General features: G+C 38.4%; 1 long non-coding RNA gene across 1 annotated transcript in view; it reads left to right on the forward strand.

Annotated features, from left to right (window-relative positions):
- The first annotated feature begins 940 nt into the window (after positions 1-940).
- Positions 941-24,371, forward strand: part of LOC121498150 — a 55,133-nt gene continuing 31,702 nt past the window's right edge. The window contains exon 1 of the long non-coding RNA XR_005989622.1: positions 941-1,041. This is a non-coding gene — a long non-coding RNA (uncharacterized LOC121498150). The remainder of the gene's footprint in view (positions 1,042-24,371) is intronic.

Below are 24,371 nucleotides of genomic sequence, written 5' to 3' on the forward strand. Positions count from 1 at the left end.
CTGAAAATAATCCAGGATAAAGGTTTTGGAATTATGCCAGGTCTCAAATACAAATGAAAACAATTAATATGAGTTCCCAATAACATGGAAATAAATCAAGAAGGCAAATTCCTTTGGAGATTTGTTGATGGGTTGATAAAGTGTTGATACTGAAATGCAACAGCATTATAAGATGCTTATTATATTTCTAAAGTGCTATATCATAACTATTCATCAAGGGTAAATCGATTTTTTTTCAGTTTCTCAAAGACACATAAAATCTTGATCGTCACTTTTAATATTAATATAAAAACTAATCCAGCACACCTCACCTTTTGGATAAGCCTAAATAGAAGTGCCTACATGAAAAGTATGATTTTGTCCCCCATGTTCACATTGTTTTGTTTTGTTTTTCTTTCTCATTCTGGGGTGGCTTTGCTGTCACAAGGGAATGTTTTATTTTAAGTTATATTTAGACTTGTTTTTAAGAAAAATATGTGAGGACCAAGCATTAGAATTGGTGAACAAACGTAACTTCTCCCCCATTAGGTGTTCAGTTATTCATTTTTATTCTGTTTGATGTGTACCTAAATCTCCAGATTCTATATTTATCAGGAAAGCACTTGAGTATTTCCTTTGTAGCCGTTAGATCCAGGGACAATTTGGTACATATGTTTCTAATTGACTCACACTTAGCTCATCCAAGTCTAGTTTTATGGAGGAAATGTGATGTCCAAGAAGCTGCTGGGAGGCACTTTTCTTGGAAAAAGGAAGTCATGTTCTTTTATTTTATAGTTTACAAACTGACTTCTAAAGATTGGCATTTATTTCTAATGTATGAAATCACAAAGTTCAAGTACGTTCTAAATTTGGCAGGACACTCTTCCATTTCTGATTAGGATGATGTCACAGTATGAAGCTGTAAGGCAAAGAAACTACAATACCACTAGACCGAAGAGACAGACACTGCATTTCCAGGATTCCTTTCTCTTGAAACTCCCTTCAACTGAGGCCAAATCACTTGTGCACAGACATGGTCAACCCACAATGTCATCTTTTCCGGTAAGTCTAAAACAAAATTATATAGCCTCTGAAGCAAAGTTGTTTAATACTTTGAAAATAAATTTTAATTTTTCCTAAAGATTGTATAACTCCATGGAATCCTTCCAACCTTATGTAGTATGTTTAGATTTTGATAGTTCCATTTTAGAAAATAAGTCATCCATTCCTATCAGTCTTACTGGAGAGCAACTGAGTTGTGGTGTAAACTTCAAAGCCTTTGTAGCCACAGACTTGGTTCTTTCCACTTTCTTAGCTTTGTGATCACTTAGAAAATAATTTATTTTATCCCCGTGTTTCGATTTCTTCATATATAAAGTGGAGGTGCTAATGATCACCTGCAATTTTGGCAAAAAAAAAAAAAAAGGTAAATGAAACCTTTGTGCACTGTTGGCGGGAATACAAACTGGTGCAGCCACTCTGCAGAACAGTATGGAGGTTCCTCAAAAGTAAAAATAGAACTACCTTATGACCCAGCAATTGAACTAATAGGTATTTATCCAAAGGATACAACAATATTGATTCGAAGGGGCACATGCACTCCAATATTTATAACAGCATTATCAACGATAGCCAAACTATGGAGAGAGCCCAAACGTCCATTGACTGATGAATGAGTAAAGATGTGGTATGTATGCCCAATCGAGTATTACTTAGCCATCAAAAAGAGTGAAGTGTTGCCATTTGCAACGATGTGAATGGAGCTAGAGTGTATTATGCTAAGTAAAATAAGTCAATCAGAGAAAAACAAATACCATATGATCTCACTCTTACATGGAATTTAAGAAACAAAATAGATGAATATAGAGAAAAGGAGAAAGGAGAGAGGGAAACAAGCCAGAAGGGACTCTTAAGGGTATAGAACAAACTGAGGGTTGGTGGAGGGAGCAGGGTGGGGGATAGGCTAGATGAGGGATGTGCATTTAGAAGGGCACTTTGATGAGCCCTGCATATGTAAGTGAAGAATCACTGAATTCTACTCAAGAAACCAATATTGTACTATATGTTCACTAACTGAAAAAAAAAAAAAGTACACGAGATCATGCCTGAAAAACAAGTAACAGTGGTTGGCATTTGTAGTGACTTAACAAATACTAATTTCCTTCCTTCTTAACAGGAAATCTCCCTACCATTATTGACAGCCAATCCCTATAATGAGTTCTGCTAGATAACAAAAACCCACTTTTAATCACATTTCAAGGAGTGAAATTCCTATGGCAACTGAGATTTATTATCTTCTTGGAGAATTCAAAGTGTTCGATAGATAGTGAAACTACATTTTAAACCAGAATTTAAACGTATTTAATTAAAATTTTAATCATGCATGATAGACTTTTTGACCTCCCTACAAAGAAGAGAAAAATTGGAGAGCTTCTAGCCAACTCTTGTTTCTGTCACCGTCAGCATTTCTTTAATCACCGCTGTGTCTTCAGAGCATCTTATCAGCTCTGACGACACCACGCAGGTCTGTGTGCTAATCCACCAGAGCATTGTTGAAAAGACACCCTACTGTGTGGGTGCTTATTCCACCACAAATCACTTCATGGAAAAAAGGCAAGACTAAAAACATAGATATGGGTATGTCCAAAACTTAAAAGAATCTTTAAAGTCCACCTCCAATGTTTAAATTTTTAAGATGTCCTGAATTTACTATTTCATCCGAGCATGTTAATGGTCTATGCAATATTTTATTATGTCGAGTCATGGTGGAATTGGGCAAAAACTCCAAATCCATAAAACCCACGCAAGTTCTCCTATCGTACATGATGTTGTATTTGTTCCCCCACCTGCTCTCTGACGGAGACCATCATCAATGGTCTCTGCACCTTAGGGACTGCTCTCAGCACTACGTCTGTTCCAGTTTTGATCCCTGTTGTTCTATGACTACGACCCTTTGAGATGACCACACTTTGCTCTTTACAATAGAGATGCCTTCAGAAGAATACCTCTGATTCCCTTCCCTCTAGCCTCTGACCTAGGTTGTATTCCAGGAAGTATCTTTGTGTGCTTGGAGAAAGAAGCATGGCCCAGGAATAAAGAATATGGCTTTGACTGGGCAAATCTAAACTGAAATCCACCCCTTATTAGCTGTGTCAACTTGGATGGGTTTAATTTTCTGAGCCTCACTTATCTATAAGATGATGACGTTGGCCTACACGATGGCAAGGTGCATAACATTTTATAAATTTTTCAAAGTTGTTTCTCATTTAAGTTTTCCTCTTGGTTCTTATCTCCTACTTCATGATCAGCATTCATTAAAGATATTTTTCATTTGCAGCTAATAATACTTAGCTTTATAAATGAGTGTGAGTGATCCAGCCAAGAGGGCTCTCTGTATACACATCCTGGAAAGACCTTGACACAGACCTTGCAAACTTAACATTCTCTAAAGAGTGTCTTTTCCAGCATGTTTTTACTAGTGCCGGGGGGCAAAGCCATAATTGCCAGGTACCCACATAGCAGAGAAGGATATCTAGCAATTTTTGTGTGAGTTTGTTTACTCAGGCAGGAAGTCTGAGAATTATTCAGTACTCAGTGAACAAATTTACAATATGGTAACAAATAATTATATAAACAAGAATATAAAGAGGGATTCTAGCCTGGGTCACTCAGTAGTTGAGCATCTGCCTTTGTCTCAGGGTGTGATTTCAGGGTCCTGGGATCGAGTCCCACATCAGGCCTCTGCTTCTGTCTCTGCCTCTCTTTGTGTGTCTCTCATGAATAAATAGATAAATTCTTAAAAAAAAAAAAAAAAAGAGGGATTCTGGTATAATTTCCACTTTCTCTTTATTATGGCATTGATTATGGTGTATGATATAAAGTGAGTGTGTCCCCCTCAATTCATATGTTGAAGCCTTAGCCCCATAGGAAGTAGGGCCTTTAGGGGGTGATGAGATCATGAGGGTGGGACCCTTGTACTCTTGTAAGAATGAACGTGAGAGAGATGATCTATCTCTACTGTGTGAGGACACAGCAAGAAGTGTCTTCTGCAGACCAGGAAGTGGGTTCTTAACGAATATGGAACCTGCTGGCACTTTGATCTTGGGATTTCCAGCTTCCAGAACTGTGAGGAGTAAACACATATTGTTTAGTCACCTGGTCTGTGATGTTTTGTGATAGCAGCCTGAATGGACAGTACAGGTCAGCAGCAGGTGTTAGAACATAATTACCTTTGTGGTCTCGTTTGTATTTCTATTTGTGTATTTTCCAATTATGTGTGTACATTTCTGTGTGTTTTATATTCTTGTAGACCCTCCTGGCCAGTACTGGGATATCATATTTGTGTGGAGCCTTATTATTATGGTTGGATTTTTGCTTTTCGATGGTTTTAGTTCACTTTCAGCACATTCCCTCACCATGGGAATTTGGAAGAAGAGATACTAAACAAATTTTCTTGAAAAGTCAACTTGTTTATTCATTAGCTTCTCTTCAGTTGCTTCTCTCTCTCAGCACTCGCTTACTACACCCTCTCACCAGTCTGCCTGGAGCACTGATGAGGGTCAGACAAGAACTGAAGTGGTGTGTGATGGTTTTCATGATGATTGCTTTCTTAGTTCTCATAACATCTACAGAAATCACACAGGATTAGAGCAAGATTCTCCAACCTCGCACTACTGACACTTTGGGCTGGAAGATTCTTTGTGGTCGGCATGGTCCTATGCACTGTAGGGCATTTAGCAGCATGCTGGACCCCTGCCATCAAATGTCTGTAACAGACCCCTGCCCATTACAAGAACCAAAAATGTCTCCAGATACTGTCAAAAATGATATGTGGAGCCAAAAAAAAAAAAAAAAAAAAAAAAAAACCTCCACTGAGACCCACTGATTTGGAGACAGAAATTACATTCAGAAAGCATAAGTTCATACGTAGTTACTTGAATAGCTCAGTATTAAAAGGCATACATAATAACTCATAATTACTAGTAACTGTAATAGCTCACTTACCTTGAGCACCTGCCATGCAGGAGATGCTGCACCACATTCTGCACCTACATAGCCTAACTTTATCCCTAAAACAACACTAAATGCCTGTTATGGGAGTATATAAACCTAGGCAGGGTATACAGACACACTGAGGACTTCAAATTCTGTTGCCTTAAAAGTTACCTGAGGCATCTTCTGCCAGAGCCTCATAAGTTTTCCTCACTTCATTCACGATCAATTGATCTGTGTGTTTTTTTAATCCTTTCTGTCATTGATTTCTATTAGAATGTGTAGTGTTAAAGGATATTTACCTTAAATTCATCCTTTGAAATAAATCCTGCCATTTTATTTTATTTTCCTGTGTTCTCATCAGTGTTGGACAGTACAATTAATTGATTTTCTATTCTGTGTATGTCAACTTGTGTATTTAAATGTATTCTTGCCATTTAAACTGTCACTTTGGGAAGTATAATGACAATGGAGTTTGCCTCTGGCCCATGGGAATTGTTAGTAGAATGATATTACTTCATTACCCAAATTTTCTTCTTCACTGATGAAAATTGATTTTCAGTATACAGTGCAGGATTTTCAAAAGATGGAATTGCACGGTGAATACAGTTACCATTTTATATGTCTCACAACTCATTCTACACTCACAATCTTCATGTAGTACAGAAGAAGAGAGATTTTTATTTTCATTTAAAAAGCCACATCTATCTAAGAATATTCCTCCAGAATACAGTCATGTTATCAGAAAATCCGCGAGCAACTTGTCCAGCTGAGAGAGTGAGAATTCATAACTCACTGTCAAGTCACCGATGCACTGGGAGAAGCTGAAATTAAAACTGTGTCTGAAGACAGATTGACATTCAAGGCCAAGTTTCTACCAACTCCTACAATTGATGATAGAATTTTACTGGACAGGCTCATCTGGACAACTTGAAAAATTATTTCATATCCTGAACTCAAATGATTAATAAGTATTTTATTCCTCTCAATAAATCACAGACTTATTGAAGATAAATGAACAGCCTTCTCTATGTCCAAAGTGCATCAATAAAGAATTTTGTGTGTTAAAGAAAAAGTAACTCCCAAGTTATAAATGTTAAACATGCTATTGAATTCCTAAGGCAAGACACCTTTCTCTATCACAGACCCACCTGGGCCTCACTGCGCCACAACAACCACATGAAAACGGGGCCTCTTCCCAATGTCCTGCATTTCTCTGGTTTCTCAGTTCTTGCCTAGAAAGACATAAAACTTGGAAGAAACAATAAAAATTGTCAGCCATGGGTTTCTACAGCATTTCAACCTACGTGCAAAAGCTGGCAGTGCGCCTGGTGGGTTTTGGTCTTACATAATCCAAGGAAGAAAGCCGAGTGCTATGGACATGTTTCTGTTTTGCCTGTGACATACTCCAGACAGAGTTGCATCACTGGATAGCAAATGAAGTAATAGCAAATAAAGGGCTAGAGAGTGTGACAAGCAACAGTAAACAAGAAAGTTGTTAATCAAAAGAGAACTCTGTGAGAGGACACAAAGGTTTCTAAAAGCCCACAGTTGTTGTTCTGAACAAATACAATTTGAAATGATCATCGGTCAAGAATTCTATACTATGCTGAAAAAGTATAATTTAATAGTTTATAATGCTGTTCATGTTTATTTGCATAACATTTTCCACATATCAGAGAATGTGTGAAGTACCTGTTGACAAATCACTACCTAGGATGGTCATAATATTTCATTATTAGCTCTGCACTACTCAGCTTGATAAAGACCCAAAATATTGGGGTTTTTTTTTTCTGTTTCAGAAAAAAGTAGACAACATAAAAGGTAAAACTGGGTCTTCAACAAATATATTGAAAGGGTGGTGGGAAGTTAGTTTTGTAAAAGTTCTGAACAACTAAGTATCACATATTTATTCAGCAAGAGACAGGTTGATTAGACTTTAGGACTATATACATGTGCTGTTTACTGTGGCTGTCACTGGGTTTAGAATTATAAAGAAGTCAGAGGAGCTCTTCCCTGCTTTCATGAATTATCTATTCCAGACTTCAAAGACAAGCCTAAACACATTCACAAGGAAGCAGGATGGCCGTCACATAACATGGATGCAATGCAACACAATGCAATGAACTCAGTGGGCTGTGAAATTAGTACAAAGTGTCCCGAAGGACAAACTCCAGATACAATATTGTTTCCAGAGGATACTCTTGGAAAAGCAAACAAGTGAGCTGGAACTTGACCTATGATGAGAAGCTGGGCATCGGAACATTCCAGATAGAAGGAACAGGAAGTGCAAATGCCTTAAAGCAGAAAATTGCTTAGAGTTTTGAGAAACTGATAGTAAACCAGTCTGTCCAGATTCAAGTCATTCAGGGTCCTCAAAAATTCTATTCTTGACATATTGGAGGCCACAGAAAAATAGAAAATTTTCTTTTGGAGAGCTCACGTCATCTGCCATTTGAAAGATGAATTGTAAAGAAGCAGACTCTTAGCGAGCATATCATTTAGCAGCTATTTTATGTAGCGCAGTTTAAGAGATGACAGTGGCTAAATCTAGCCTTAGCAGAGGTTCATAGCAGAGTGGATTTATTTGGAATTATAACTGATATAAGTGATGAAGAAAACTTGACACTCAAGAGGCCTACTTCAAAAAAAATTTTTAATGGTTCTTTTTACTTAAATGAGTTATATTGAGTCATCCAACATTTGCCTAGTTTTGTCTGTCCACTTCAAGAAACATGTTGAGGGATCCCTGGGTGGCTCAGTGGTTTAGCTCCTCCCTTTGGCCCAGCGTGGAGTCCCAGGATCAAGTCCTGCATCAAGGCCCCTGCATGGAGCCTGCTTCTCTCTCTGCCTGTGTTTCTGCCTCTCTCTCTCTGTGTCTCTCATGAATAAATAAATAAAATCTTAAAAAAACAAAAACAAAAACATGTTGAATATGTTGGTCTGGGTTCAAGCTAGAGCAACAAATACAAGATTACAGACTAGTACTTAATAATTAGGAACTGAATCTACTTAGTGCTTAAGCATTAACAAGGCTAAGTGTATAGTTCAGTTTTAATAATATCTACAAAACTAAACAAGAAAGTTAGATATTGTATTCTTTCCACATCCTGACCACATAAAGAAAGAAAAGGATAATTATACTGTAGAGGTAGAAAAATTTTTCTTCTATCTTTCCAGGTTCTTTGGCTGATCTAATAATTAAATTGACATAAGACAGATTAACAGGAGAAAAACCAATTTAATTTGATACATATGGGAGCATCATAAAAATAGACCCATGGGAAAGTCAGGCAGTTGAGGCTTATATGCCATTCTGAGCATATAAGGGCAGGGAGGTAGGGGTCTGTGGCTTCAAAGGGAAGGAAGACAATTCACAGAAAAAGGAAGAGTAGATGTTTGGTAAACAGATGTTTCTCATGACTTGCAGAGATAGTGGGTCAGAGAGAGGAATTTGAACTCCACCCCCTGCCCCCACTGCCCCCAGATTACCACACCTAGTTCACACTCTTTGTAGACATTTCTGGTGATATCACTTTTCTGGAACCAGGCTCCCTGTCTAAATTCCTAGAGGCAGTTAAGGAGGAGGTAAAAGCTCTTCCGAGTTTTTGGGCTTTGATGATCTTCAGCTCAAAATAATCCACACACCAGATAGGCACATTTTGGGGATGCCCCTCACCACCCCAAAAGGTGATATTTCTTTGAGTGAAAATTTTGACTTTACCAAAGAGAGAGTGAGAGAGAAGGGAATGTTATAAAAAACAAACAACACTTGAAAAGGCATGAAGATACAACAGATTGGCATATCAGGGAATGCAGGAAAGTGTAGGTTAACCAGGTTACATGGCAAATGAGGAGGGTACCAGGATTTGAAGCTTAAGAGTTGGTTGGGCCCAGGCTATGACAATCCCTATATTCCATGCTGAGGAGTTTGGATTCACTGAAGAAGGGTGGTATTTGAGTGTTTTTTAGAAAGGAAAGTAAAATAATTGAATCCATATTTCAAGAAGATAACACTAGGACAAAATGGGGAATTAGCACAGGCTGTTAGACTGGTTCTTTTCTTCACATCAAGCTTGAAGAAGCTACAAAGCTAAAGGAAAACATGGTATGGGCAATACACACACACACATACACACAGAGTGAAAAACATATTCTGAGGGACAACAAGGCCTGGCATAAACTGTTGTGTGTATGGGTTGCAGGGAACAAGGTGTTAGATCTGTTGGTTGCACATAGCATACAAATTGCAAGAGAAAAAAGAATCTGCTCTTACTTGCCCTGAGTCTTGCATTGAAAGGATTATTACTGTCCAGGTATTACCAAAATTGGAAAGAAGGAGTCATCCTAGGGGAAAATGTTGATGAAAACAGGTTGACCAGCTGCCTTTAGACATGCACTCCTGAAGAACGCCTCCTTCCAGAGGCAAACACCTGAAGGAACATAAACTAAAAATATTTGCCTTTCAATTCTGCATCCCCTTAAAAGTTTAAAAATAAAACACTAGCTAGACGGGTACACCATAACAGAGATAAGTTATCAGTAGTGGTTCTGTGTTCTTTGGCACATACTGCTCTGGCCGCATTCTCTCCATTCCAATGGACCTCACCTGGAGGCACACAGATTGGGGCCTGCCTTTGCTTCTCCCTCAAATATTTTACCATCCATGATGGTGAGACCCCCAGAGAAAATGGGCTCACAGGCCCATGGCTAAAATCTGGAGATTACAACCACGACAAAGGTGACAACAGGTGACCCAACCTACACCTAGAAGCCTGAAAGGTTGTAAAAGATGAGGAATTTATGATAAAAAACCCTTACAAAGACAAAGATGGGTAGTTTTAGTCTGAAAAAGAAATAAGAACTTATCAAATTTGAAACAGAACTATTAAGCACAATGTATGGGAGTTGGAATAAAAGAAGCAAGCCCTGGGGAGAAAAGCAAGATCGATAAAGCTGTAGAGTGATGACAAGAAGCACGCCATTGAGGGAGCCTTGGATAAAGTAGCAGAAAGGGAAACATTCCTAGGAATGTCAACATCTGGGAACAGGAGTCTGGTAAAAAAGGAAAAGCTACAGGAAAGAAGGACAGCTAAGCTCTCCTCTCACACGCAGTACATTCCCGTGAGCTGGAGTCCCCTTGCTGCACACTAGGTCTGGGATGTGTGCATGTTACAGCTGGAGGCCTGAGCCCTTTGCCAACATCTCTGAGTCTCTCTCTGCGCGCCCCCCTTCCCCCCCGCCCCCCCAGCTCCTGATAGCCACCACTCTACTCTTTCCTCCTGGGACTTCCACTTTTTTAGATTCCATGTGTGAGGGAGATCACATAGCATTTGTCTTTCTGTGACTGATTTATTCACTTAACACAGTGGCCTCCAGATCCATCCATGCTGTTGCAAATGGAGGCATGTCCTTCTCTCTTAGGGCTGCGTTAACTGGTTGGCTTGTGGTAATCGTTTCACAATATGTGTATAAAACATACACATAAATCTCAGATCATCACGTTCTACACCTTAAATATACACAACTTTGTCATTTATCTCTCAGTAAGGCTGGGGGGAAAAAGGAAGAAAGGAAATATTTGAAGAAAACAGGATGACAGACTTCTTGTCTTTTCAAATAGTGGGTTACGTATTGACAAGGTGTCAGAATTACCTGCCACAGCAACCACCAGCTTCTGATTTGGTAGGTCTGGTGTTGGGCACAAGAATTTGCCTTTCTAGCAAAGTTGAATCCTTCCGGAGACCATTTTTGAAAACCACTGTTTCAAAAAGGTGAAAGTTACCTGATTTAAATAGCCTATAGAATACTAAAGAGAATTGAGATGGGATGAGCACTGGGTGTTATGCTATGTTGGAAAATTGAACTCCAATAAAAAATAAATTTAAATAAATAAATAAATAAATAAATAAATAAATAAATAAAAAGAGAACTGAAAAAAAAAAATCTGCCTGAGAACACATTAAAAGAAAATTGAAGAATATATTCTCTGACAATCATTTAAATGCTTCAGAGATAAAAAAAAAAAATGACCCCCGACAAAGGTAAAAAAAAAAAAAAAAGAAAGAAAATCAGACGGACAAAACTGGATCTAAGAAAATAAGTAATATTTTAAAACATGGAAGGAAAAGGAAAAGATTTGAATCTGTAATTTTATAGCACCCCAAATTGTTTTGTAAAATAAGGGCACAATACTTATTATCTCAGCCACACAAAGTCTTTAAAATATTGCTTCAGAAGGACCATCTTAAAAAACTCTTAGATTCATGAAATTGCAGCCAGCTAACATTTCAGCTTGAGAGTAGAGTAAAATCTCAACCGTCATGCTTCTTGACACACATGAGATAGTTATTTTTGTAAAATGTCCCTCAATTTGGTCTTGACAGGGCATTGTAAATATTATGTATTCTGAAAGCTTCTGACTCATCTGTTTTATGATTAGAAACAAGTCAGAACTGCTCATTATCTCAGCTTCTGTGGTAGAAATGAAGAATTAGAATGGCCACTACAGTTTTTTTTAAAGATTTTATTTATTTATTCATTACAGACACACAGAGGGAGGCAGACACACAGGCCGAGGGAGAAGCAGGCTCCATGCAGGGAGCCCGATGTGCGACTCGATTCCAGGACCCTGGGATCATGCCCTGAGCTGAAGGCAGACACTCAACCACTGAGCCCCCCAGGTGCCCCAGGAAGGCCACTAATTGTGATACGGTCATCCAAATACAAAAGCCAGAGACTCAAAAATTAGAATAAAGAGAGTTTGTCAATGTCACCTAACAATAAAACTCCAAATATATGGTATTACCTACACCAGCAATAAAAATGTAGAAAATATCATACTGAATAAGATAGTTCCATTAGTACTAAGAAAATAGAGCATTTCAAAGCACTGACTGGAGAAAGAAAGACAAAGATCTCTCTGGAGAAAAAAAAAATTTTTTTTGAAGGAACTTCAAGATGGAGAGACATCCTGTGAATAGTTGGCATTATTATTAGTTACTAAGTATTGTTCATTGATGATTGCACATATTATATCATCAGTTCTATGGTGTCCTATCAAAATTCCAGGTGGATTTTTCCCCACATTCAACATCTACCCACTTATTACTTAACATCCTAGGCAATGCAAATGTTGTTAATGCTAAGATTTGACAAAGCTTCATGGTGGATATACAGCTGGGTGTATTTTGGTTTGTTTTTTTATTTTTTATTTATTATTTATTTATTTTTTTAAAGATTTATTTATTTATTTATGATAGACATAGAGAGAGAGAGAGAGAGAGAGGCAGAAACACAGGAGGAGGGAGAAGCAGGCTCCATGCCGGGAGCTTGATGCGGGACTCGATCCTGGGACTCCAGGATCACGCCCTGGGCCAAAAGCAGGCGCTAAACCACTGAGCCACCCAGGGATCCCCTGGTTTGTTTTTTAAATTTTGATTTCATTAGAGCAGTTCTAGGTTCACAGCAAAATTGAAGGTAATGTACAGAGATTTCCTGTGCCCCCTTGCCCCACACTTGCACAGCCTCCCCCACTGTCAACATCCCCAGCAGAGTGGCATTTTTGTTACAACTGATGAACCTACAGTGACAAGTCAACATCACCCAGAGTCCACAGTTTACATGAGGGTTCATTCTTGGTGATGCACATTGTAGGGAGTTGGACTAATATATAATGACACGGACTTATGATATCATACAGAATATTTCCACTGAGCTAAAAACCCTCTCTGTCTGCCCACTCGTCACTCTCCTCCCCCCAACCCCTCCCTGCCAACCACTGATCTTTTTGCTCCACAGTTTTACCTTTTCCAGCCTGTTATGGACTTGGAATCATGCAGTTCGTACCCCTTCCAGATCAGCATCTATCACTTAGTAATAGGCCTTCAAGGTTCCTCCAAGTCTTTTCAGTGCTTGATAGCTCATTTCTTTTTAGTGTTGAATAATATTCCATTGTCTGTTAATTTACCCACCCGTCTACTGAAGGACATTTCTGCTGCTCCTAAGTTTTGGCAATTATGAAGAAACCTGCCATAAACTTCTACGTGTTGGTTTTTGTGTGGATATAGGTTTTCAGCTCTTTTGGGTGAATAACTGCTGGATTATAGGGTAAGAGCACTTATACTCAGAACCTGCCAAACTGTCTCCCAAAGTGGCTGCAGCACTTTGCATTCCCACCAGCGATGAATAAGAGGTCCTGTTGCTCCACATTCTTACCATCCTCTGCATTCCTGCTCCACCTTGCCAGCACTGGGTGTTGTCAGTGTTCTGGATTTTGTTCATTCTTATAATTGATTTTTGAACGTGGAACCAGACTTGCATATATGAATAAATCCCATGTGGTCATAGTATATAATTCTTTTTATGCACCATTGTATTGAATTTGATAACCTTTTGTTGAGGGTTTTCAGATCTATGTTCATGGGAGATATTCATCTAGAGTTTAATATCTTTGTCTGATTGTGTTAATGCGTTTGGTTTATTCTCTCTGTGTCTATCCTCTGATAGAGAATGTAGAGAATTGGTATATTTTTCCTTTGAATTTTTGGTAGAATTCACCAGTAAGCCCATCTGGGCTCAGAGCTTTATGTTTTGGGTGATTTGTTAATTACTGATTCAATTTCTTTAACTGATATTTAATCTATTATATACTCATATTACTATCGATTTAATAGATAAGATTACCTATTTCTACTTTGAGTTTTGGGAGATTATGTCTTTCAAGGAATTAGTCCATTTCATCTGGGTCATCCAATCTGTGGTCAAAGAGTTGTTCATAATATTTCTTTATCATCCTTTTATTGTCCATGAGACCTACAGCGATGTCTCCTTTTCCATTTATGACAACAGTGATTTGTGTCCTCTCTTTTTTTCTTAGTTAACCTGGTTAGATCTTTACCAGTTTTATTGTATTTTCAAAGAACCTGGTTTTGGTTTTATTCATTATCTCTCAATTTCATTGATTTCTGCTCTAATGCATATTATTTCTTTCTTTTACTCACTGTGGATTTAATTAGCTCTCCTTTTTCTGGTTTCTTAAACATAAACTTAGGTTATTGATTTTATATCTCTCTTCATCTCTAATATGTGCATTCAATGTGTTAATTTTCCTTCAGTCATTCATTGCTTTCCACACATTTTGATACATTGTGTTTTGAATCCTATTTAGCTCAAAATACTTTTTATTTCTCCTGTCATTTTTTTCTTTGACCCATGTGTTATTGAGAAGTGTGTTGTTTAATCTGCATGTATTTTGGATTTTTTTTCCCAGATACCTTTCTATTACTGATTTCTGGTTTAATTGTGTTGTGGTCTAAGAGCAGACATTGCATGAGTTCTATTTGTTTGAAGTTGAGAAGGTACATCTCTCACCCCGAATGTGGCCTGTCTTGCTGAACATCCCATATGAGCTTGAGAAGAGTATGGATTTTGCTGTTGTTTGGTGAAGTATTCCATCGGTATTAATTTTATCTGGTTAATTGATGATGTTGTTGAACTCCCAAGTGGATTTTTTTTTTTTTGAGGAAAAAGTACTACACATACGTTTATTTTTCTTTATACCCATCTCTAGGTGTTATTTCTATTCCTGCTTTACTATGTTGGTCTCTAATCACCACCATGACCATTTCTTCTTAATATATTAGCAATGACTAAAACACAACCACTAGTGCCTTTTTGAGTGAGGCATAATATGAAAAAGTATTTGTCAATGTAGGCTTGTAAATTAGGTTCTAATATGAGGGCAACCCACTTCCAGTAGAGTCATTCAGGAAATATTAGGAGGAAGGAAACAGAGTGAATATTTGATAGTGATAGCCCAGTGTAATATCAGCTGTTATTTAGATTGTAATTAAATGTCAGCTGTACATCATTTTGCCAACTACTCCTGATCTGAGGGCACTCCAGCTGGTTCTCCGGGTGGAAATGTGGTTTACCTCTCACTTTGCCACATTTCCTGTGATAAGTCTGACAGTGTTATTTTCTACTAGTTGATAATTAACAATGAAGGGAGAACCTGCAGGTAGATTATTATGAGAACTGTTGAGGTTATAGGATTCCCTATAAGTAACTTCCTTTTTTTAAATAAAAATTGTTTATTTATTTATTTATTTATAGATTTTATTTATTTATTCATGAGAGACACACAGAGAGAGGCCAAGACATAGGCAGAGAGAGAAGCAGTTTCCCTGTAGGGAGTCCGATGCAGGACTCGATCCCAGGACCCTGGGATCAGGCCCTGAGTGAAAGGCAGATGCTTAACCACTGATTCACCCAGACACCCCTTAAATAAAAACTGTAACTAAATATTTTAAACTATTTAAAATTCATATTTAACAGTATTTATAATTAATAAAATTATACAAAATTTGTGACAAATCATTTTTATAATTTATTCTGATATTAATGGAGAAGGGATATTTGGGAAAATAGACTCTACATTGAACTATTTTCTTTACATTTATTGAATGCTTACAGGCAATGTAGTTTAGAGAATTTTGAATTATTTAAGATTTTATTTATTTATTTGAGAGAGAGCAAGTGAGTGAGAGAACACAAGCAGGGGAAGTGGCAGAGGGAGAGGAGAAGCAGGTATCCTGCTGAACTGGGAGGCTGACTCAGGGCTTGATTCCAGGATCCCGAGATTGTGATCTGAGCTGAAGGCAGACGCTTAACCGACTGAGTGACCCAGGCACCACTGTAGTTATTTTTTAAGAGTGGTATGAGAATTTGTGCTAAATAATAGGTTTTTTTGAGCCAGGTAGTGACATGTCTGTTACTTATTGAAGTCATCTCTGTCAAGACTGAGTTCCTCGAGAGTTGAAATTTGAAGGCGGCAACCTGCTTACCTTTGCCCACTTATCTTTAAACCTCGTAGGCGCTTAATAAAACTTTGTTGAAATAAAATGACATCTTGTCATTAGCCACTGCCTCATTTGGGGGGAGCTTGCCGTGGAAAAAAGTACAGCAGTTGATTTAAATCAACTCTAAGAATTTGCAAACTGATTCACCTCTGCTAAGTAAGAACTATTCTATCAAACTAAAAGCATCGGTTGCATACCTTCTGTGTATTTAGTATCATTAGATTGGCACACCTACTGAATAATTGTGAGCAGATGGAATTAGCTGATATAAAAGAGCATGTGTTTTTTCCTCTCCACCCACACATACACAAAGTAGAAAAATAGAATTCTCCATCATTTTTTTTTTCTAACAAGGACATGTTCAGATGTATTAGTCAAACTTGGAGCCCCTCCAACACTAAAGCTTACATCTAAATTTAGAACTAATGAGCTCTCTGTATGTACCAGACTGGAAAGCACATATTCTCTCCATTAGCATCAAGGCACTTTTATTCGACATAAATCTATTGCCAAAGAGAATATTAATGTTCCTTAGTGTTATTGTCTAACAGAACTCACTCTTTTCTTAACGTGCTCGGGAAAAACACAAATATATCCATCATGGAAGAACAGCAAGTGTGTAGAGAAAACAGAAGGTAGGGAATCATAGAGATCTCCATCAAATAGGCCATAAAGGTCTTCTAGTCCAATACTCTTCAGCTGCTGGAATTCCTTTCAAAATAACTTCGCTGGGTGATTATCCAGCCTCTAAATACTTCCCCTGCCAAGGTTCTCTGATCCCCTTTTCCCTTTTGCTAGCTCTGATCGATAGCTTCTCTGGCATAAAATCAAAATCCTTTTTGCTACTGCCTCCCAATTAGTTCCAGATTTGCTCCTTTGGACACACAGATTGATAACTCTTTCATATGACTTTTTAAAAATGCTTGGTGACGACGACCACATATTCTCCTTCTCCAGTTTCTTATCCCTCTGTTTCCCAGTTCTCTCTTCTGCAGGCTAAAAACTTCAGTTTATTTATCCTTCCTTGCATGTTCCCATTTCAAGTTGCTTCACCCTCCTGGCCACACTCTTGTTACGTTCCAAATAACACAGCTTTCCTAACAAGGGCATCCATGACTTTTAAAGGAAGTTAATTGTGGCAGAAATGTGATAAGTGGCTGCTGGGGAATGTACTCAGTCCCCAACAAATGGTTCTGACTAAAATAAATGACTATTAAAATAGTACATTTGGCTTGGAGAGGAGAGAGTAAACCCAGCACTATCTTGCTTACAGAATCAAAGGAAGTAATGGTCACTTTGATGGGATGAGGCTTGGGAGATGAAAATCTTGAGGACAGCTTCAAGTCAATCTTGGGAGACTAATACAGATAATACCATCACTTTTCGTTCGAATATAAAGAATTCGGTAAATTTACGTATAGGAGGAAATGCACAGTACGCTGAGTATGTTTCCTTAGAGGTGGTTAATAAAATTTCTGGGTAGATAAGCTTATAGAGCAATTACAATATCTATATGCTGGTTGTATGCTCCCTTAGGCGATTCCTAAATTTGGTGGAGAGTTTTTTTATCGACGTGTTCTCCAAAATCAATTTGTTCTTCTGAAATGAAAATCCTTATTTTATACTCTGGGATCTCTGATTTAGGGGAGGCGAAAAAACCTCTGGAAAATTGATTTGCACAAAACCATAGAGTAATATAGATTTTTAAAACTTGCAAAGCTAATTCTCATGTTTCTGAGATGAAGACATTAGGTCGGCTGACATTCTGTGCTTTCATCCAGTTTTCTTCAGGTGACCAGATACCTCAGGAATTCAGGCTCCAGAACTCTGGGCAACCAGATAATTTCTTTTTTTTTTTTTTTTCTTGTCTAAGATTTTATTTATTTATTCATGAGAAACACAGACAGAGAAGCAGAAACACAGGCAGAGGGAGAAGCAGGTTCCCTGTGGGAAGTCTGATGTGGGACTCGATCCCAGAACCCCAGGATCATGAACTGAGCCAAAGGCAGATGCTAAGCCACTGAACCACTCCGGTGCCCCAGCCAGACAATTTCTATTGGAACTCTCTCCTAGTTTTAACCATTGGCACAATGTTAATCTTATGTAAGTGTGTATGGTTGATTAAAAGTTGCTCTTATAACATAATCTGGTTTGCTTGAAGTTTCTATTTCCTGCCCCCAGGCCATCTAACTAATTTTTATTTGTGTTCTATTAGAGACAAAGTTTTGGACTTTCTCTTATAGCTTACAATCATATTAGCACTTGTATATTTTGGCCTCACACCTTTCTCTCCTTTAAAAACTTTGCTGATTCCTCCTTATCCAAACTAATGTTTGTTTTGAAACCTCAAAATGATAATGCATGAAAAATTTTGCCTTAATTTGCATGTAGAAGTTTGAAAACCATGGGCCCACAGGTCAGGATAGCAGCCACCCTGCGCAGTACGAGATACAACTGTCCTTTATTATCTGACATTTTCATCTTAACTATCTTTAAATTCCCACGCCCAGCTACAATCTTCCTTTTCAAAACATCATATTTATCAATTGGTTCACTGCTTTCTAGTCTCTAGATGTATTAGGTGTTTTTCCATTTTCATAAATTCTTATCTGTTTGAGAGGCCTTTTTCTGGATATATGAAAAACCCACAGCAAATGCTGGACTCAATGGTGAAAGATTAGAAACTTTTCCTCCAAGGTAAGGAACAAGACAAGGAAACAAGTTTTTCTCTCTTCTTTTCAACATAGTTCTGGGGGTTCTGGCCAGAACAAGAAAAGGAAATTAAAGATATCCAAATTGGAAGCAATAAATAAAATTGTCTCTGTTCACAGATTGTGATCGCATCTGTAGAAAACCCTGAAGGCTCCACCAACATCTTTAGGAACTGATAAGTGAATTCAAAAGTACAGGATATAAACTCAACACACAATTCAGTTGCATTTCCATGCACTGACAATGAACAATCTAATAGAGAAATTATGAAACAATTCTAGTTATTATAGCATCAAAAAGAATAAGATACTTAGGAATTAGCCAAGGAGCTAGAAGACTACAATGCAAACTATAAGGAGACCACTGAAAGACATTAAGGAAGACAGAAATAAAGGGAAACACACCCATCATGGACTAGAAGTCTCTATATCGTCAAGATCCCAATACTACCTAAGACAATCTGTGGATTCAATGCAATCCCCATCAGAATCTCATGACATTTCTTTGCAGAAATAGAAAAACCCATTCCAAAATTCATAGGGAATCACAAAGAATCTCAAGTAGCCAAAACAATCTTAAAAACAAAATAAGCAAACAAACAAAAACAGGAGTGCCTGTGTGGTTCAGTTGGTTGATTTCAGCTCAGATCATGATCTCGGGGTTGTGAGATTGAGTCCCGAGTTGGGCTCTATGCTTGGTGTAGAGTATGCTTAGAATTCTTTTCCTCGGTTCTTCCCCCTGCTCGTGCTCACTTTCTCTCTGTCTGTCTCTCTAAAATAGATAAATAAATCTTAAAACATAAGAAAAGAAGAACAAAGTTGGAGGACTCATACTTTCTGACTTCAAAAATTACTCCAGTAATTTGATTTTTGATTACTACAGGAATCAAAACAGTGTAATCCTGGTATAAAGGCAGATACACAGGCCAATCTAACAGAACAGGGATCCCAGAAATAAACCCTCACATCTATGGTCAGATGAATTTTTTTTTTTTTTTTTGGTCAGATGATTTTTAACAAGGATGCAAATATCACTTAAGGGGAAAAGTGTAATCTTTGCAATAAGTGGTTCTGGGAAAACTAAATATCCACATATGAAATAATGAAGTTGGAAAAAAAAAAAAAGAAATAATGAAGTTGGGTCCTTATCTTACACCAACTACAAAAATTAACTTAAAAGGCACCAGAGACCTAAACCTAAGAGCTAAAACTGTAAAACTCAAAGAAAAAAACATGTGGCAAAAGTTTCATGATGCTGGATTTCGTTGCTTCTAGCTTTCAACAGTTGTGAATAAAGCTGCTGTAAGCATTTGTTGTGCAGGTTTGTATGGACATATGTTTTCAGCTCAATTAAGAAAATATCAAGAGATGTTATTACTAGATAATATATATGGTAAGACTCTATTAGCTTTGTAAGACAATGCCAAACATAGGGCAAAAACTTCATGACTCTAGAGCTGGCTGGACTTTCTTGAATATGATCCCATGAGAGAAAAAGAGACAAATTGAACTCCATGAAAAATTTTCTAATTTATTCATCAAGAGACAAAATCAACAGAATAACAAGATAACCCACAGAATGGGGGGGGGGGGACCTTGCAATTCATGTATCTGATAGAGGATTAATATTCTCTCTATTTACCTCATATTTTGCATTTCTATACCCCTATAGATGGACACTGGGTTTCTTCCATGTTTTGGCTATAAATAAAAGGTTTCCTCAACCTTTTATTTAATCTTGCCTCAACCTTTTATTTAATCTGCTCTAAGGTCACCAAAAATTTAAAAATAGCTACAGAATTAAACTCTCTATAAGCAGTCTGACAAAATGGTGGATAAAGTGTTTGTTTTGCCCACTTAACTTCCTAATACTCTTTATCTCTGCGCAGAGACCTTGAAATCTTAGCAGTGAGTGAGCACTGCATACTTGCTTAGTCTAGAGGCCCATCCTAATTATCTCTTGTTAGCAGTTCTTTTCTTTATTATCTTGCTTTGCCATTACCACAGAGTAGGGGTTCACAAAATACTTTTCCTGTGTCTAATTTCTGTAATGTATGACCATTTTATTCATGATCATAAAATATTAATACAAAAACTGAGCACATTTTTATTGAGTAATTACACTATATGCTTATCTTATTCAATCCTGACAATAACTAGATGATATGGATTATGGTGTTCCATCATTTTATGGATGAGGACCCTGATGCTGAAGAGAGCATGTAATTTACCCAAGGTTACCTCTGATCCAGTCTGGCTGGCTCCAAAGTTCTTGGTCATAAGCTCTGAAATAAGATTAAGGAGAAGGGAGGGTCTTCTAAGAACAGCTTTCCACCCAAAAAAAAGCTCGTTTTAATTCTGAGAGCTCTAAAATTTTGGCAAACCTGTGAGAGCAAGTATTGTGGATGGTCATCCACTCTATTTCTGTGAACTAATCACCTGAGGTAGTCTCAAAAGAAGGAGAGGTGGTTGTAGAGTGGGATTAAATGAGAAGAAAGAAACAAGTTTATCATCTTGCAGCTCTGAAAATAATGATAATCCCTAGGAGTAGATTGCATTATGTCTGATGTGAGCACACATGCCAAGAGTGATGTTTTTAAATAGGAGTATGTTGTTTAACACTGGCAGTGGTTATAATCACCCTCTTGATAATATCCTCTTACAAAAATAAATAATTTAAAAAGTAATAATGACTTTTACTCTTTTCTTGAATTTTTTGAAACCATTGCTTTACTGTTTTATAATTAGTGAAAGATCTTATGAAATTATGCATAACTCAATACTTTAAAAATCATTGTTTCCCTAGACTTTGAAATGCTGTTCGGTACCGTTATTTAAAAAAAATTGGCTTTGTGTTTAAATATGAAAATTTGCAAGCAATTAGTTCTTTTAGTGGACTAATTGCTGTAGCTATTTAAAACTAAAATTAAACAGTGCAGCTATTTCAATTTGAACAGGAAGACGTATTCTCTAACATAAATAAATTCATAGGATGTTTCCTAGGGAGAGTCTAGCTGTTTTTCCCTGGGTATACATTACCTTGGTCAACTTAAACAAAGGGCTGTTGGGCTGATGATTAATAATCTGAGATTTCTCTAAAAAAGCTTCAGTGCAATTGATCCGGAAGACACAGTGCTGTCGATTGGGTCATTGATTTTTAAACTTCACATTCCCTTCCACACTACCAAGTTATTAATCAGTTGCAATGGCTCCACTGGAGATATGCTAATTAATAAACCCCTCTGATTAACTCCTTGATATATCCTTGACCCAATTATCATTACTGCAAAATTTTTAAAGTCCTTCATCATATCGTACAAGTAATCTATAGAGTTCGATAGCCACCAAGAAACACGTAACGCCATTATTTTTCAGACATACAGGGGAATAAGCTCCTTTTGGATAATATCCAACTTGGTCCCAGAAGGTTAATAAAATGAACAAGAGAAAGTCATTGCAGTTTGTGTGTTTGCAGAGGTAAAGAAACAGCCCCAAAGTGAGGGGGCCCTGGCTTCACCATTGGGGGATAAGAGTTCTTTTACTAAGAACCTGCACACTCATGCAAACTTGAGCAAGAGGTAATCTCTCTGGGAGGCTCATCCCTTAGTGTGGAAAGTGAGGGCAGCGCACAAGATGATTTTGAACACACTAGCAAACTTTGACCCAATCCTGGAGCAACCGGTGGGCCTGTAAACCCAGAAAACTTCCGTGGCAACAGAGCCGGGGTAATCATTACCACTGTTCAATGTTTTGATTCTTTGCAACAGGTACCAACTGTGATGGTCTCAGTTGTGAAGGAATTTGTTGTACAAATATTGGATAGTCCGTGGGGTTTTCTGGAGGGTTAGAATCTCCACAGCCATAAACACAGACACGCTGCAGCATCAGCGTGGCTGAGTAAGGACACGGCTGCAGCTGTTAGCCCCATCACCCCAGGACAGGACTTCCAACATCGCTTCTCATGCCACTTCCTCTACTCTATCCAGAAATCACAGGTTCTCCATCTTAGAAAGTAGGTGAGGCTCCAAGACCCTGGAGGTCTATACTGTAACCCTCTGACAGAGGCTTAGCAGGGGTCTATACAGCACTCTTATAACCGCAGATAGCTCCAGCACAACAGGATCTGCTGTTTCCTATGGCTCAAGCTGGGGGGGGGGGGGTCCCTTTCACTCATGTTGCGCCTGCTTCAAAGTTGTCTCTTTCCAGGCCCTTCTCAAAAATAGCAGCCCTCCCAGGCACCAAATAAGGAGGTGGAGTAGTATTTCTGGGTTCAGATAGCTCCAAAACCAAAGAACCATGTACTGAGAGCCGTGTGTGCTTCCTTCTTTGTGTCAGGAGATGCAAGATATAAACGTGTTCTTTACTCTCAAGGAGATGTCACACCTGAAGCTAATGTAACATCGTGTGTCAACTGTGCTCAAATAAAAAAATAAATTCAATTCAATTCAATTTTTAAAAAGTGGTATCACAGAATGCTCCTGTGCACTAGGCCCCTGAACTCTTTACCCCTTAATCTTTAGTGGGACTTCTTTCCCACTGTAGGGTAGCAGAGTCTATCACTCCAAAAGATGTCACTTTGGCAGGAGGATGATTTGAAGTCAAATAGATTGAGAAGAAACAGATAGAAGAAAATCTCTCTATTCTCCCCTGTAGATCTGTAAAGATGTCCCCCTGTCCCCTTCTCTACCAGGAAGGACAGAAGTTGAGCACTGGAGACATCTTTATATCCTGATCAGTCCAGAGATGGTGCAGAGGAGTCTACACAGCCAACCTCAGTAACTAGGCTTCATTTCCCACTAGCTCCCCAGAGACTTGCCTCTCTATAACATGCCACCCTAGGAACGCAAAATTCTTTTCCTTTGTCTTGTCATCTCTCTACGTATTTATTGTTCTTTCCCAAGATGCTCTATAAACCACAAGTTCTAAACAACGCTTTGGATTACTCCTCCCTGAGTGCTCCCGTGTGCATGCGCGATGCACGTGGCAAGAAACTCCTCTTTGTTTTCCTCCTGTTAGTCTCTGTCAGTCTAGTTCATGGCCATCCCAGTCAGAGAACCCAGAAGGGCAAAGGAAACGAGACATCCTAACTTGTCTACCTCAACAGTTGTCTTTGTGGTAACTGCTCACTGCTGTGTACAGTCTTTCTCTAGATGGGTCAAGTACTACCCTCAAGCTGCCCATCCACCTCACACTTGTGCCAACCTTGTCTGTCACCTGGGTCACAGATCCCCCTCATTGCCACGTGGCCTCAGCCACTTCAGAATCCTGTCATGCCCACAGGTGCTGGGGAGCTCATGCTCTGCTCTGGTGCTGGCCCACAGGACCCTGACTCTGAGACGGTGTGCAAGCCCATGCACAACCCCTGGTGAGCCTCCCTGTTCCTGGGGCTGAAATGTCCCAGCTCCCCAGAGCTGGTGAGTTCTCTGGCTTTGTGTAAGGATTCTTTGTGAAGTGACTAGCTCCCAGGATAGTCTTGCTCCTTACTCCTTGCTCTGCCAAGGCTACGCTGGCACCTTGGCCTCAATACCCGGATGCTGCTAGCATTTCTTTTGCCCCAGCCTCGTTAGGTATAACGGACAAAAACTCTATCTTTAAGGTGTAAAATGTTCTGTTTCATACACATATGCGTTGTGAAATGATTTCTATGATCAAGCTAAGTAATACATTTATCACCTCACACAGTTAGCATTTTCTTTTTGTGGTGAGAACACTTCAGATCTATCCTCTTGGCGAATTTCAAGGGCACAACACAGTCTTGTTACCCACAGTCATTGCTCCGTACACTTGATCTCTGGAGTGACTTCATTTGATAACAGAAACTTCATGG

This window comes from Vulpes lagopus, chromosome 8 (genome assembly GCF_018345385.1).
Source record: "Vulpes lagopus strain Blue_001 chromosome 8, ASM1834538v1, whole genome shotgun sequence".
Taxonomy (NCBI): domain Eukaryota; kingdom Metazoa; phylum Chordata; class Mammalia; order Carnivora; family Canidae; genus Vulpes; species Vulpes lagopus.